At 34.5% G+C, this 13971-nt stretch overlaps 1 pseudogene; it reads right to left on the bottom strand.

Annotated features, from left to right (window-relative positions):
• Positions 1-13971, bottom strand: part of LOC124885800 — a 126635-nt pseudogene that overhangs the window by 55028 nt on the left and 57636 nt on the right.

Here is a 13971-nt window from a genome sequence, read left to right as displayed (position 1 = left end):
GATTGGGTCGTGCCGCGACACTAAATTAGGCGCTTCTTGGGAGGCAACCCGAGTAAAGTTAAGTAGGTATGTTCTATTTTTTATTTTTTAATTTTTTTTACTTCATGGATTTTTTGTTTTTGGTTGAGTCACTGGTTAATGGGAAGTCTTAGTACTATAAACTTGAGCTAAGAAGCATGGCAAAGACTAAGCGTGGGGTCCACAGACCTTCGTGATGAAAAAAATGCTACTAGCTAGACCTAGAGGCCTCAGGAAGAATTTCTATCTCTTACTTTAAAAATTCACTTTGGGAACAAAGTAGATTTTTAAGTGTGGGGTGGGGAAATCTAAAATTTTGGCTCAATTTAAAATTTTTTAGGTTAGTAATAAGTGAGATATTTTGTTAGTGCTATTTTTTATTACATTATGCAAGTGGGTTTGTTTGTAAGAGCATGTTGATTGAGTGAATTGCTATTTTTGAAACTCTTAGGCTCATGTTTATGACTCTTGTACTTGTTGGCTTTAATTTGAATTTATTCTATTATTTGGTTGACAGTCTATGATGATCCTATATGAGTTGAGCATGTGCCATGTGGGTGTAAGGTTTTTGCATATTCCTTGTTGCATGTAATGTCTAGAACTTGCCCGGTTTGTGTGTGAAGCGAAATAAAGAGTGTGGATTTAGGAAATAATTTAGGCATTTCTTTGATAGCCTTGTTTTATACCTTTCATTTGTCCTACCCTTGTGTGTTATCCTAGTAAACCCCCATTGAGCCTTTTCCTTGGTAGCCTCATATGTATCCTAATTCCTTTCTTTGATAGAACATGATTTAATCTAAAGAGCTCCTAAGTGCTTTAATGAAAAATTGAATTAGTAAGGGCTTTGAGAAATTAAAGAAAAAAAAGGTGAAATTAATGCCCTAAGGTAATAGTCATTGGTGTTTATATGTGATGTGTAGTGGATGGATGTGATATAATTTATGCTAGAAATATTGCCAAGGTTGTGAAAAAAAAGAGAAAAATTGATTCTTACGGTAGTAAACTATGCGTCCACCACATGTTTGTGAAAATGCTTAAAAGAGATGGGGAAAAATAAATGAATAGGGTAGACAAAAATGGTGTAATTTGGTTATGGAAATTGTTTTTAAATGTATAATGTAGTGTATTAAAATGCTTAGAGAGGTTATTCACTATTCTCCAAATAGTTCCTACCCGTCCCTTATCCTACATTACAACCCAAAAAGTCCTAATTGATCCTAAACTTTACATTCCAATATTAGTGGAGCATTACACTAAGGGAAATCCTATGGTTCATTATGTGTAACTTGTGAATTCTTTGTGAGAGTGAGGTTAATTTGATTCTTGTACCCACCATATTATGAATTGCATTATTGTGAGTGATTATGGGTAACTCTGTTGTTGTAAGGGGCATATGTTTGATTAATGTGGGTGATTTGTATGATGTCCTTGATTGAGAAATATGCATGAGTTTGCCACTAGGTGAGTCAATTCTTGAAGTTAGGATGTTTTAAAGTAGTGTTCATGAGCTTTCAATTGCGTAAATAACATGCTTAGTGTAGTAACTTGCATTCTATGTAGTCATTGTAGTGATATCTTGAGTATCTTACATTCAGTAGAAGTGTTGAATCTCCTTAGTTGATAATGATTATAGTTAAGAGTTGTTTGAGGACGAACAAGGATTTAAGTGTAGGGTGGTGATGTTGGGTACATTTGTGCATTCTAGCATCACTATCCTAGCCTTTTTAGCCTTGTTTTGAGGATGATTCTATACTATATAGGTATATAATGATATAAATATGTATCAAAGTGTTAAATCATGTATTTATAATGGTTACAAGGGTTTTCCAACAATTTGGTACATAAAAGAGTCAATTAGAGTTCAATAGAGAAAACTAGTCTTTCTAGTTTGAGCTAGCTTCTTGTCTAGTCTATCTTGTTGGATTCTGTTATGTTATATGTTTTCTTTGTGGATTTAAATGTTTTATTATATGTGGAACAAGTTTTTAGGAGTCTATAAAGTCAAATGAGTCAAGAGAAGAGTGGAGACTTGAAGTGAAAGATCATGGAAATCAACCTAGTCTAAGCTCTTGTTTTTTATTCATCGTGATGGATGTTACGTGTTTGTGCTTATAATTCTTATGGTTTGTTCTTGTAGTATCCTTTATGAGCTTAATATGATGATATATGAATTATATAGAGTCTTTAAAATCAATGAAAAGACACCACAAGACAAGGGATAGAAGGAGGAAGGACCAACACTTAACAAAAATTTGGAGGACAAATTCCCGTAGCATCATGCTATTAGCATACGTTCCATGCTCTATTCCTATGGAATATATGGTTCATCGCATGCTCCATTCCATAGGAATATAGGGTGCGATGCATGGTCCACTCTACCCTGGGCTTTTCACTCCAATTCGACTCCAACATGGACTTGGCTTATCCTTATGCTATATATACATGTTGTATCACGTTTTTACATATCTTTGGAAATATTTTATAGATCTAGGGGCTTATACAACTTTATAATTAGTTTTTTATTAATTTCATTTAGTTCATATATGTTTTTAATCGTTAATTACAACTTTATGATTACGATTATGACTATGCATGGCTAAAACCCCCTTTTTGGGGTTGAAACCAAGAACATGAGTATTATTGCTATGGATTAATATTGTTTGATTTGATTATAATTATTGGTTGTTTTCTTATTCTTGTTTTAACTATCTTAAGGATTCAAAATCCTTAGAATACATCCATTATCAACCTTATGAACTCGGAAGAGGGAATGTGGAGATAGAACATGGGAATAAGTAGAGTATGGTTCTTGTTTTTTTTTTATAAAATAAGAAACTTGAATTAGTATCTAGGACAATGATATTTGTTACTTGATTTGGGAAACCATAATCGTGCAATTAACCCTAGAATCAACAACCAAGATAAGCAAGTTAACGAATGAAATCCAAAAGCATAATATGAATGTTCAGAGTACTTCAACCCTGGGTTTTCTATTATTGATTGTCTCAAGACCTTTACTTTCCGTATTATTTACTTTTCCTTGTTTATAATATCCAAACTCTATTTTGGATACTCTTGCATCAATTGAATTTAAATTATAAACTAAAATTAAATCGTTGCCGAATCAAGTCTCTGTGGGATCGATATTCCTCTTACTTGAAGTCCACTATATTACTTGGTATACCACTATATAATATTATTGTACCCATTGTTATAAATTTCTTAATTGTGAGTGATGGTGATGTTGGGTGAATTTATGCATTTTAACATTGTTATTCTAGTCTTTTTAGCCTTATTTTGAGGATTATTCATGTTTTTAATGTGGTAATAATGATATAAATGTTCATCCAAGTGTCCATGTATGTGGTTACAATGTTTAATAGTGTTTCCATGCAATTTTTGATTCAAATTGATCATTTAAAAGTCAACCGAGAAAACTAGTATGACTAGCTTGAGCTAGGTGTTTATCTAGTCTTTCGATTTGGGTTCTAACATGTTTAATGAGTTCCTAAGGTTGTTATTATGTATTTATATGCGAAACAACTTGTTAATGTTCAAGGGTCAATTGGATCAAGATAAGAGTCAAAACAATACGTTAGAAATCAAAGTGAATGAAGCCTTAGCTTAGCTCGTGTTTCTAGTTCTCCGTCTTGGATATTGTATTGTTTTGATCTCTAAATTGTGATGTATGCTATAGGATGATTGGTGAATGGATTATGATGATATATGAAGGATATACAAGAGTTAAATCAAGTGAAAACAACATAAAAAGGCTTGGAATGGATCACGGAAGTACAATATGCAACTTGACAGAAATTTGGACACCTGAAATGTCTTGGGTGAATGGATCACGAAATCATAATATCCAACTTGACAGAAATTTGGATACCTGAAATGTCTTGGGTGAGTGAGAGCGCATGGAAAAGTATCTTGGCGCATGCTACACACCAAAAGACTCAGAAGGGACCCAAAAAAGTGTGTACATGTGATATTCATGCATCGCATGCTCCATTCCTATGGAATACAGCATACGTCGCATGCTCCATTTCACCCCTGGACTGCACATTGATTCCTTCATCAACACGGCTTGGGCTTATGTATTTCTATAAATACAACTCTGTAAACATTTTTAATCACTTCTGGAAGTCCTTGGAAGATATTAGAGGATACCAAAACTTCTTTGTAGCTTTTATCATTCTTTAATTTATTTTTCTTTATGGTTTGTATCATCAACCCAAGGGATTGGATGATGAATATTTCCATTAGAGGCTAAACTCCCTTTTCGAGGTTAAGGCTAAGATCTTGACTACTTTTATTTTGAATTGATTTTGTTTAAGTTTCTTATGATTATTGGTTAGTTGTTTATTCTTTTATAACCATTTTAAGGATTCGCGACCCTTAGAATACATCAATTGTCAACTTTGTGAACTCAAAAAAAGGAATAGGGTGATATAACATGGGAATAAGTAAAGTATGGTTTGTGTTTCTTTATGAAATAAGGAAATCAAATTAGTATCTGGCATAGGGATGTACTTAGATTCCTTACTTGATTCACACATAGGATGATAGCTTAAAGAACTTAATTGGACTATTACACCCCTGCTCAACGATGTTGTTGTAATATCCAAGTTAGGTAAACGGTTAGAGATCAAGAGACCATGATCATGCAATTAACCTTATGAATCAATAACCAAGATAAGAAATTTAACGAAAGAAGTTCAATAACGTCATATGGTTGTTCTTAAGCCTTAACCCTGGGCTTCTATCCTTTGATTATCCAAAGTTATTGTTTTACCACATTAATTTAGTTTATTTTTAGTTTACAATTCTAAAACCTTTTTGTTTACGTTTTCTCAATTGTTGAACTAGAATTGGATAGTCGGTGAACGCAAGTCCCTGAGAGATCGATACTTGGGCTTTCTTAAAGTCACTTTACTACTTGATAAAACTATGTACATATGCGTGTGTGCTTAGGCGCTGTCAAGGTTTTGGCGCCGTTGCTGGGGACTTGTAATTAGGCAATTATCTTATTTTTAGTTTAGCTACATTGAGTTGTATATAGTTTATTACTTTTTTTTTCTTTTTATTTCTTTTTACTTGCTGTTATCACATTTTTTGACATGGAAGCTTGGGATAGATGGTTTTCGAGTGATGAAGATTCTATATGGTGTATGGTTTGTGGAAATAGTATTTATTCTGAAGATATGTGTGTTGTAAATCCTTATTCAGTAGTGTTTATGGGCTATGATCAAAGGCAATACTATGTGAACGCCTATAATTAGCAGTAACAGTTTGAACAGTCACAGGTTTAGAATTACGAGGCCCCAATTCAAACGACTACTTTGGAAGGGATGCTAAGATAAATTGTAGTTGATCAAACATAGATGTCAGCAGACATAAAGATAAATGCGGCCATTTTAAAGCATCAGCAAATTATCGTGAAAAACTTAGTAATGCAGGTAAGGCAAGTGCAATAGGTACATAATACCAGACCTCAAGGTGATTTGTCAAGTATAGTGAATAAGTAATTGCAATTACTTTAAGGAATGGTACAGATCTCAATGAAGAACCTTCACAGATATCTATGAAGGTAAATACAGAGTTGACTTCCCAACCTATTGAAGATAAATTTCCTGACAGTTCAAGGAAGTCTGAGTACTCGAAAGCTAAAATTGTTGAAGAGGTTAAGGATATACCACCACTACCATATGAATTGCAACCATTCAATTGTCATCTTTCTCTTGAGACTTCAGTTGAGAAGGAGAATATAAGTAAGGATGTTGTGGATTGGGTAAATTTCGATGTGGGATTGGTTGGTCCTCATTCAAAGCACTTTTCTACATTATGTTTAGATGATATCTTTTCTGTGGAATCAGTTAAAATAGTTGAAGAGTATGAATACGAGGAACAAGAATTCTATATTCTTAATTTTACACAAGAAAAACAACATAAAAACATACCTCACTTTAAGGCCGAGTGGTTTACCATGCACATTCTATTACTCGGTTCCTTAATTTTTGTACCACCTCTCTATGAGCTAGGCAAAAAGATAGAAGCTAAGTTGGGGGTGAAATTTATATCCTCAAGATGGAGCAAAAAGTTGATTAGGTCATGCTGCGACACTAAATTAGGCGCTTCTTGGGAGGCAACCCGAGTAAATTTAAGTAGGTATGTTTTATTTTTTAATTTTTAATTTTTTTACTTCATGTAGTTTTTATTTTTGGTTGAGTCACAGGTTAATGGAAAGTCTGAGTACCAAAAACTTGAGCTAATAAGCAGGGTAAAGACTGAGTGTAGGGTCCTCCGAATTCCTTTTGATGCAAAAATATGCTATTAGCTAGGCCTAGAGGACTTAGGAAGTATTTCTATCTCCTACCTTTAAATTTACTTTGGGGACAAAGTAGATTCTTAAGTGGGGGTGGAGAATTTTCCAATTTTTGGCTCAATTTAAAAATTTTAGGTTAGGAGTAAGTGAGACATTCTTGTTGGTGCTCTTTTTGATTGCATGGTACAAGCGTTTTGTTTGATAAAAGCATTTTTAATGAGTGAATTGCTATTTTTGAGACTCCTAGGCTCAAGTTTTTGGCTCTTGTACTTTGTGGCTTAAAATTTGAAATCATGATATTCTTTGGTTAGGAGTCTATGATGATCCTGTTGAGTTGAGCATGTACCATATGCGTATGAGGTTTTTGTATATCCCTTGTTGCATGTGATGTCTAGAACTTTCCCGGTATGTGTGTGGAGCAAAATAAAGAATGTGGGTTTTGGAGATGATATAGGCATTTCTTTGATAGCCTTGTTTTAGACCTTCTATTTGTCCTACCCTTTGGGCATTATCCTAGTCAACCCCCATTGAGCCTTTAACCTTTTCTTTGTTAGCCACATAAGTATCCTAATCCCTTCTTTTATGAACCTTATTTTGATCCAAAAAGGCTCCTAAGTTCTTTAATGAAAAATTGATTTAGTAAGGAGTTTGAGAAATTGAAGAAGAATCAGGTGAAATTGATGCCCCAAGATAAGAGTTATTGGTGTTTATATTTGATGTGTGGTTGTTTGGAGTGATGTATATCGTGTAGAAATATTCCCAAGGTTGTGAAAAAGAAAAAAAATTAAATCTTGAAAGAATAAACAATACACCCACTATGCGCATGTGAAAATACTTAAAACAGATGGGGCAAAAACAAAAGAATGGGGAAGTCAACAAAATGGTGTGATTTGGTTGTTATAAATTGTTTTTAAATGTATGATGTAGTGTATTAAAGAGCTAGGAAAGATAGTCACTATTCTTGGCCAAAATAGTTCCTACTCGTCCCTTATCCTACATTACAACCTAGAAAATACCTATTTGATGCTATATTTAACATTCTAATATTAAGTGGAGTATGATACTAAGGGAAAGCCTATGGTTTATTATGTGTAATTTGTTATTTCTTTATGAGAGTGAGCGTAACTTGATTTGTATACCCATTATGATAATTGCATTATTGTGAGTGTTTATGGGTAACTCTCTTGTTGAGAGGGCATATGTTTGATTAATGTGGGTGATTTGTATGATGTCTTATATTGAGCAATATGCATGAGTTTTCCATGTATTGAGTCAATTCTTGAGGTTAGGATTTTTGGAGTACGATTCTTGAGCTTTAAATGGTATATAACATACGTAGTGTTGCAAACTTGCATTCCATTTAGTCATTGTAGTACTAACTTAAGTTTTTTGCATGTAGTAAAAGTGTGGAGTCTCTTAAGATCATGATTCTTATAGTTAATAATTGTTCAAGGACGAACAAGGCTTTTAGCGTAGTGATGTTGGGTGAATTTATACATTTTAGCATTGCTATTCTAGCCTTTTTAGCCTTGTTTTGAGGATTATTCATGTGCTTAATTTGGTGATAATGATATAAGTGTGCATCTAAGTTTCCATGTATGTGTTTACAATGTTTAATAGTGTTTCCAAACAAGTTTTGATTCAAATTGATTATTTAGGAGTCAACCGAGAAAACTAGTGTGACTAGCTTGAGCTAGGTGTTTGTCTAGTCTATCGTATTGGGTTCTAACATGTTTAATGATTTACTAAGGTTGTTATTGTGTATTTATATGTGAATCAACTTTTTGGTAATTTTCAAGGGTCAATTGGATTAAGACAAGAGTAAAAACAATAAGTTAGAAATCAAAGTGAATTAAGCCTATGCTTAGCTCGTGTTTCTAGTTCTCTATCTTGGATGTTGTGTTGTTTTGAGTTCTAAATTATTGTATTTAATGTTAAAGGATGCCTGGTTAATGGATCATGATGATATATTAAGGATATACAAGCTTCAAATCAAGTGGAAACAACTCAAAAAGGCTTGGAATGGATCATGGAAGCACAATACGCAACTTGACACAAATTTGTAAACCTGAAATGTCTTGGGAGAGTGAGAGTGCGTGGAAAGTGTCTTGGTCCATGCTACACAACAAAAGACTCAGAAGGGACCCAAAACAGTGTATGTGCGATATGCGTGCATCACATGCTCTATTCCTATGTAATACAGCGTGCGTCGCATGCTCCATTCACCCCTGGACTGCACGTTGATTCCTTGCCCAACACATATTGGATAACCCTTTTGCTATAAATACAACTTTGTAAACGTTTTTAATCACTTTGGGACATCTTGGAGCATTGGAGGCTACCATAACTTATTTTTAGGTTTAATCATTCTTTAATTTAGTTTCTTTATGATTTATATCATCAATCCAAGGGATTGGATGATGAATATTTCCATTAAAGGCTAAACTCCCTCTCCAGGGTTAAGGCCAAGATCATGACTACTTTTATTTTGAATTGATTTCATTTAAGTTTCTTATCATTATTGGTTGTTTGTTTATTCTTGCTTTAACTATTTTAAGGATTATCTTCTCTTAGAATACATCAATTGTCAACCTTGTGATCTCGGGAGAGGGAATAGAGTGATAGAACATGGAAATATACAGGGTAAGGTTCGTAGTCTTTTATGAAATAAGGGTTTCGAATTAGCATCTAGGATAGGGATGTACCTAGAAGCCTTACTTGAATCGCACGTAAGATGATAGCTTAAAGAACTTAATTGGACTATTACATCCCCGCTCAAGATGTAGTTGTAATATCCAAGTGAGGTAAACGGTTAGAGGTTGGGAGACCATGATCATGAATCAACCCTATGAATCAACAACCAAGATAAACAATTTAATGAAAAAAGTTCAATAACGTAGTATGATTGTTCGTAAGCCTTAACCCTGGCTTCTATTCTTTGATTGTCCAAAGTGATTACTTTTCCACATTAGTTTAGTTTCTTTTTAGTTTACAATTCTAAAACTATATTGTTTACTTTTTCTCAATTGTTGAACTAGAATTGGATAGACGGAGAATGCAAGTCCCTGAGAGATCGATACTTGGGCTTTATTGAAACCACTTTACTACTTGATAAGACCACGTACACTTTCGTGTGCTCTTGGGCGCTGTCAGTTCATATAGTATATATTGGTTAGAAGAACCTCCCTTGCAGAATAGTTTTTAAAAGTATTTCCCCAAAGCCTGAGTCCTAAAATAGAATAACAGAACAACGTTTAGAAACTAAGTGTAAAGGCTCACGATTTTATTCAGATTTTGTTTTACATAAGTCATTAGCTATGAGAGTTCAGTTTTAGTTTATAGATACAAAGATGAGTCCTTTTTCACTTAGTATGCATGATTTGAAAGAGTAAAAGTACAACTTTCAGAACTAAATATTATAACTCACTAGATTTATGCAGTATGTTTTATCATTCATGATTCGTGATTTTTAGCATTCAGATATTTCAGCTTATGTGAATCATCTACATTTAGCATGCATATTTTATGAATTTTGATAACATTGAGATATTATTTATACTTATGCATTCACTTCCACATTCTCAGTACATTCCAAAACTACTGATCCATATATATGTCTATGCATTACATTATCTCATAATATAGGTTCAGGTGCTCAGTTCTAGCAACGTGATTGACCATGAGTATCTCTATCTACATCCCGACAATGGTGAGTCCTCAGTTAGGGGTCTGTCCCAGAGACTCTCTAGTAGTAGTATTATAGACTTGTCCAACTAATAGCTACATTTTAGATTTTTAGTGTTAGTTCTTTGGATTTTCCTTAGTTAAGTATTTTCAAACATTATATGCCGATACACTCAATTCAGTTCAGACAGTATTTTAGTATTTTCTCATACCGTATGCCTTTATTACCTTATTTGAGTCATCAAAATAAGCAACAGGCTTTTAGGGTTAGTCTGAGACTACTTGGAGTTCGAGCACCGTGTGGCATCCCAAGACTCATTTTCGAGGTATTACAGCATATCGGTTGAAGGGCGTGGCATATCAATGCAATGAGTACTGGGAGTAGTCGAGGGGAGATGATGTTGAGCAGGCAATATGGGAGGAGTTCTCCAGTGCTTTTCTTGCTCATTTCTTTCCTCAGCAGTTGAGGGAAGCTAAGGCAAAAGAGTTTGTAAATTTTAAGTAGGGTATGATTTTTGTGAATGAGTATGCCCTGAAGTTCCATCAGTTGTCTCATTATGCTCCGGAGTTGGTATCTATCATGAGGGCTAGGATGAGAAAGTTTGCTTTAGTTTGTCTTGTGATTTAGTCTTGGAATGTAAGGCCGCTATGTAGAACAATGACCTAGAAATCTCTAGAATTGTGGTTTATATGCAACAGGTTAAGGATGAAAACAAGAAACAGGCAGAGATTGTAGAGAGGCATAATAAGAAGTTCAAGTATTCAGAGCTAGGTGGGGGTCAGAAGAATAGTGAAATAAAAAGAACTGGGGAAATTTTGGTTCATATTTTTTTTCTTGTGCCCCTTATCCAAAGCCATCTGGTGATCATAGATTTCAGACTAGTAGTGATCCTAAGGCTGCCACACCCTAAACCAGGGCCTAGCCATGATGGGTAACTCAAGTCCACCAAGGATCGGAGACCTCCCCCATTGCCTTGTCAGACAGAACATAACACACCAAGCAGCTGCTGAATTCCAAACATATAACAAGATAGAAAATAATAAGCTCAAAAACATCTAAGAGTGTCAACGTCAATACGCAATCCACAGTAATATCCACAAGGCCTCTACTAATTCGAAAATAATTTAAGTCGATACATACCCCTGACAATAGCAAAAAAAATTCCAAAAAGGTAAAGTCTATGTCATACTAAAACACGTAGTAACGGGCCTTTCGGAAGAAGGAGTCTCATCACTTTAAGCTGGCACATGACAAATTATTGAATGACCTATCACTACGCTGGAAAAGTAGAAGAGCCTTTAGACCGTGCATCACGCGGGGATAAAGCGTCTGGGATGGTTAGTGGGATAACCACTAGCATGTCACTTATGGAGAGAATAAAATAGTGCCACATCAGAATGCAATTCAAAACCATGCACACATAATCATATACATAAACATAGATTTAGAAGATTTAGAATGATAGTAAATCATCATCCTGGACTATGCAGCTAGACCGTCATAAATAGGCACCCACGAGCTACATAGGTTCAGCTCTGCCTTTTGAAAGGGCCCTAATACATGTTGTCCACACAAACTAAAGGTATTAAGAAAGACCATGGAATGACCCAACTCCATCTCAATCCAAGATACAAAAATATATATATCAATAGTGTGAACTATACACACAGTTATTAAGACCATCCCTCAAATTGGCAAATATTACTTTCCAGTGCAAGTTATTCATGATCCACACCTTCACGGCTTAGCTACATAACCCCCACTAAGCCCAATTAAAATAATTTTAACATAACCCATTCTTTAACCAAGGAATTATACATTAAGGCATACCTCAGGTATCATCATACCATTCGCTTGCAAGCTCATAATTATGCCACTACAATTTCATTAATTTGAGGGAATGCCTCGACCCATTTTTTTGATTAAATAAAAATATATCCAACAAGGATTTTAAAATCTATGTTCATTGTTTAACCATCAATGCAACATCATAGGTGAGTAACTCAAGCCAAGTATCAATATCACAATTTGAAGCTATTTAAACAAGTAGGTTGGGGGAACACAATTATCCATGACCAATTTCAAATCCAAAACATCAATTTGGGGAAATACCTAGACCCCCATTCCAGCTCCCACATCCATGCACTCCACTAGTTCAAAAACATTCAATTCATAGAATTAACAACTCATGAAACCATGGGAAAATAATTCAAGGATCAACCATTCCAAAACCCTCAACCCATGTCAAAATCCACATTCAAATCCATATAATTTAACCATTTAAATCATATGTTTTTCATAAAATAAGATTTAGGGAAGAGTAACATGCCTGAAAGTATAACAACTATGGAGAGAAATAACCTTTATGAGTCCTAATGTATTGACCCTTCAGGCCGTTTTCCATATTTATGCTCATCTTCACCATTTGAGCTTCTCCATAGATGCCCTAATTCATTTATGACTTGCTGGGACTGATAGTTCGGTTACCAGGCAGTTCATTTGGTTTTTAGAGCTAATTCCTTATTTTGAAGTCTTTGCTGGTTCCTAATGGCCATCAGACAGAAAATTTAGTAAACTATCTTGGATTCAACTATGCCAAAAGATCCACAATATCAATTTTAGTTTAGGTAGACCATTGGTTTGGGTCCCAATGCATCCAAGCTCATTTCAACCTATTGGTCAGAAAGTTAAAAATTGGAAAGGATGGGCGTGGTACCCACATTTGGTTGAAATGACCTCAAAATGAAAATTAGACTTCACCATCGCATTCAAAACGTTGATTTTAATAAGATTGATGAAACTATAGGTGTGCTTCCCACCTTTTTCCTTAATGATCTCCGATGAAAGTTTTGATGATTCCAATGGATTTTAAATGTGATTTACACTCAAAACTCACTATTGGATCATGTTCTTTGGATTCCGGATGAGTTCTGAGGGTCAAAAACTTATTTTTGAGTTTCTAGGGGCTATATAAAGGCCCCAAGACGTATTTGTTGATACATAAGAGAGACTAGTCTAATACATAAGAGAGAGATAAGTTATACTCTAAACTTCAGGAGCTCACTCTAAGTCTCTGGATCAGGGATGCTCTGCACGATGCACAAATTAGCAGCGATAACCCATACTATGATCTGCAGGCTGTAAAAGTGTAGTATGAGTACCAAATGAATGGTACTCAGTAGGCTACTGCTAACTGAGCTCCAAAGATAAAGTAGATATATACAATATATAAACAAAATGGAAACTACAACCAAGAGTACAAAAATCATATGACAAGTCAATAAGATAATAAGGAACAACTATCATATTCATGTCAAAAAGTCTAAAATAATAAAACTAAGGAAGTATCAGGGCGAACTATCCTATTCTATCTACATTTAATTTATGTCAATGCTATATCGCATATCCTAGGTCAATATTCGAATAAAGACTAAAAGAAAAATATATATAATAATATACAAGGCGAAGAAATGACTATACAACATGAACAATGAAAGAAGGGATATACGGTAGTATCATAGCTTCATATAGCTAGATATATATAGGTATACATACATATAAACATGAGGTCATCTCAAAGAATAACCTATATAATCATATTCTCATTTTGAGACTTCATTATAATAGAATTGGGATTTAAATACTATCATACTCGAGGTTTCTAATCCACATGGCTAGAAATGAAATAATCATGCATAATACTGAAATTATATGATAGGAGAGGCCGATTACATACCTCAAATTCCGATACCAAATTAAGGATCAATCTTTCATAAGCTAGCCGTAATAATGATCATAACAATGATAACAACAATATCAATAATGGTGTGAATAACCAACTACTCCGGATAACCAAATACCTAGCCGATCCAATGCGTACCCCCACTGCCCTAAACTCGGAAGCTTCAATCAACACACAACAACACAAGGCATATTGTTCACC

This window comes from Capsicum annuum, chromosome 7, assembly GCF_002878395.1.
Source record: "Capsicum annuum cultivar UCD-10X-F1 chromosome 7, UCD10Xv1.1, whole genome shotgun sequence".
NCBI lineage: Eukaryota > Viridiplantae > Streptophyta > Magnoliopsida > Solanales > Solanaceae > Capsicum > Capsicum annuum.
This window is presented reverse-complemented; position numbering and strand designations above follow the sequence as displayed.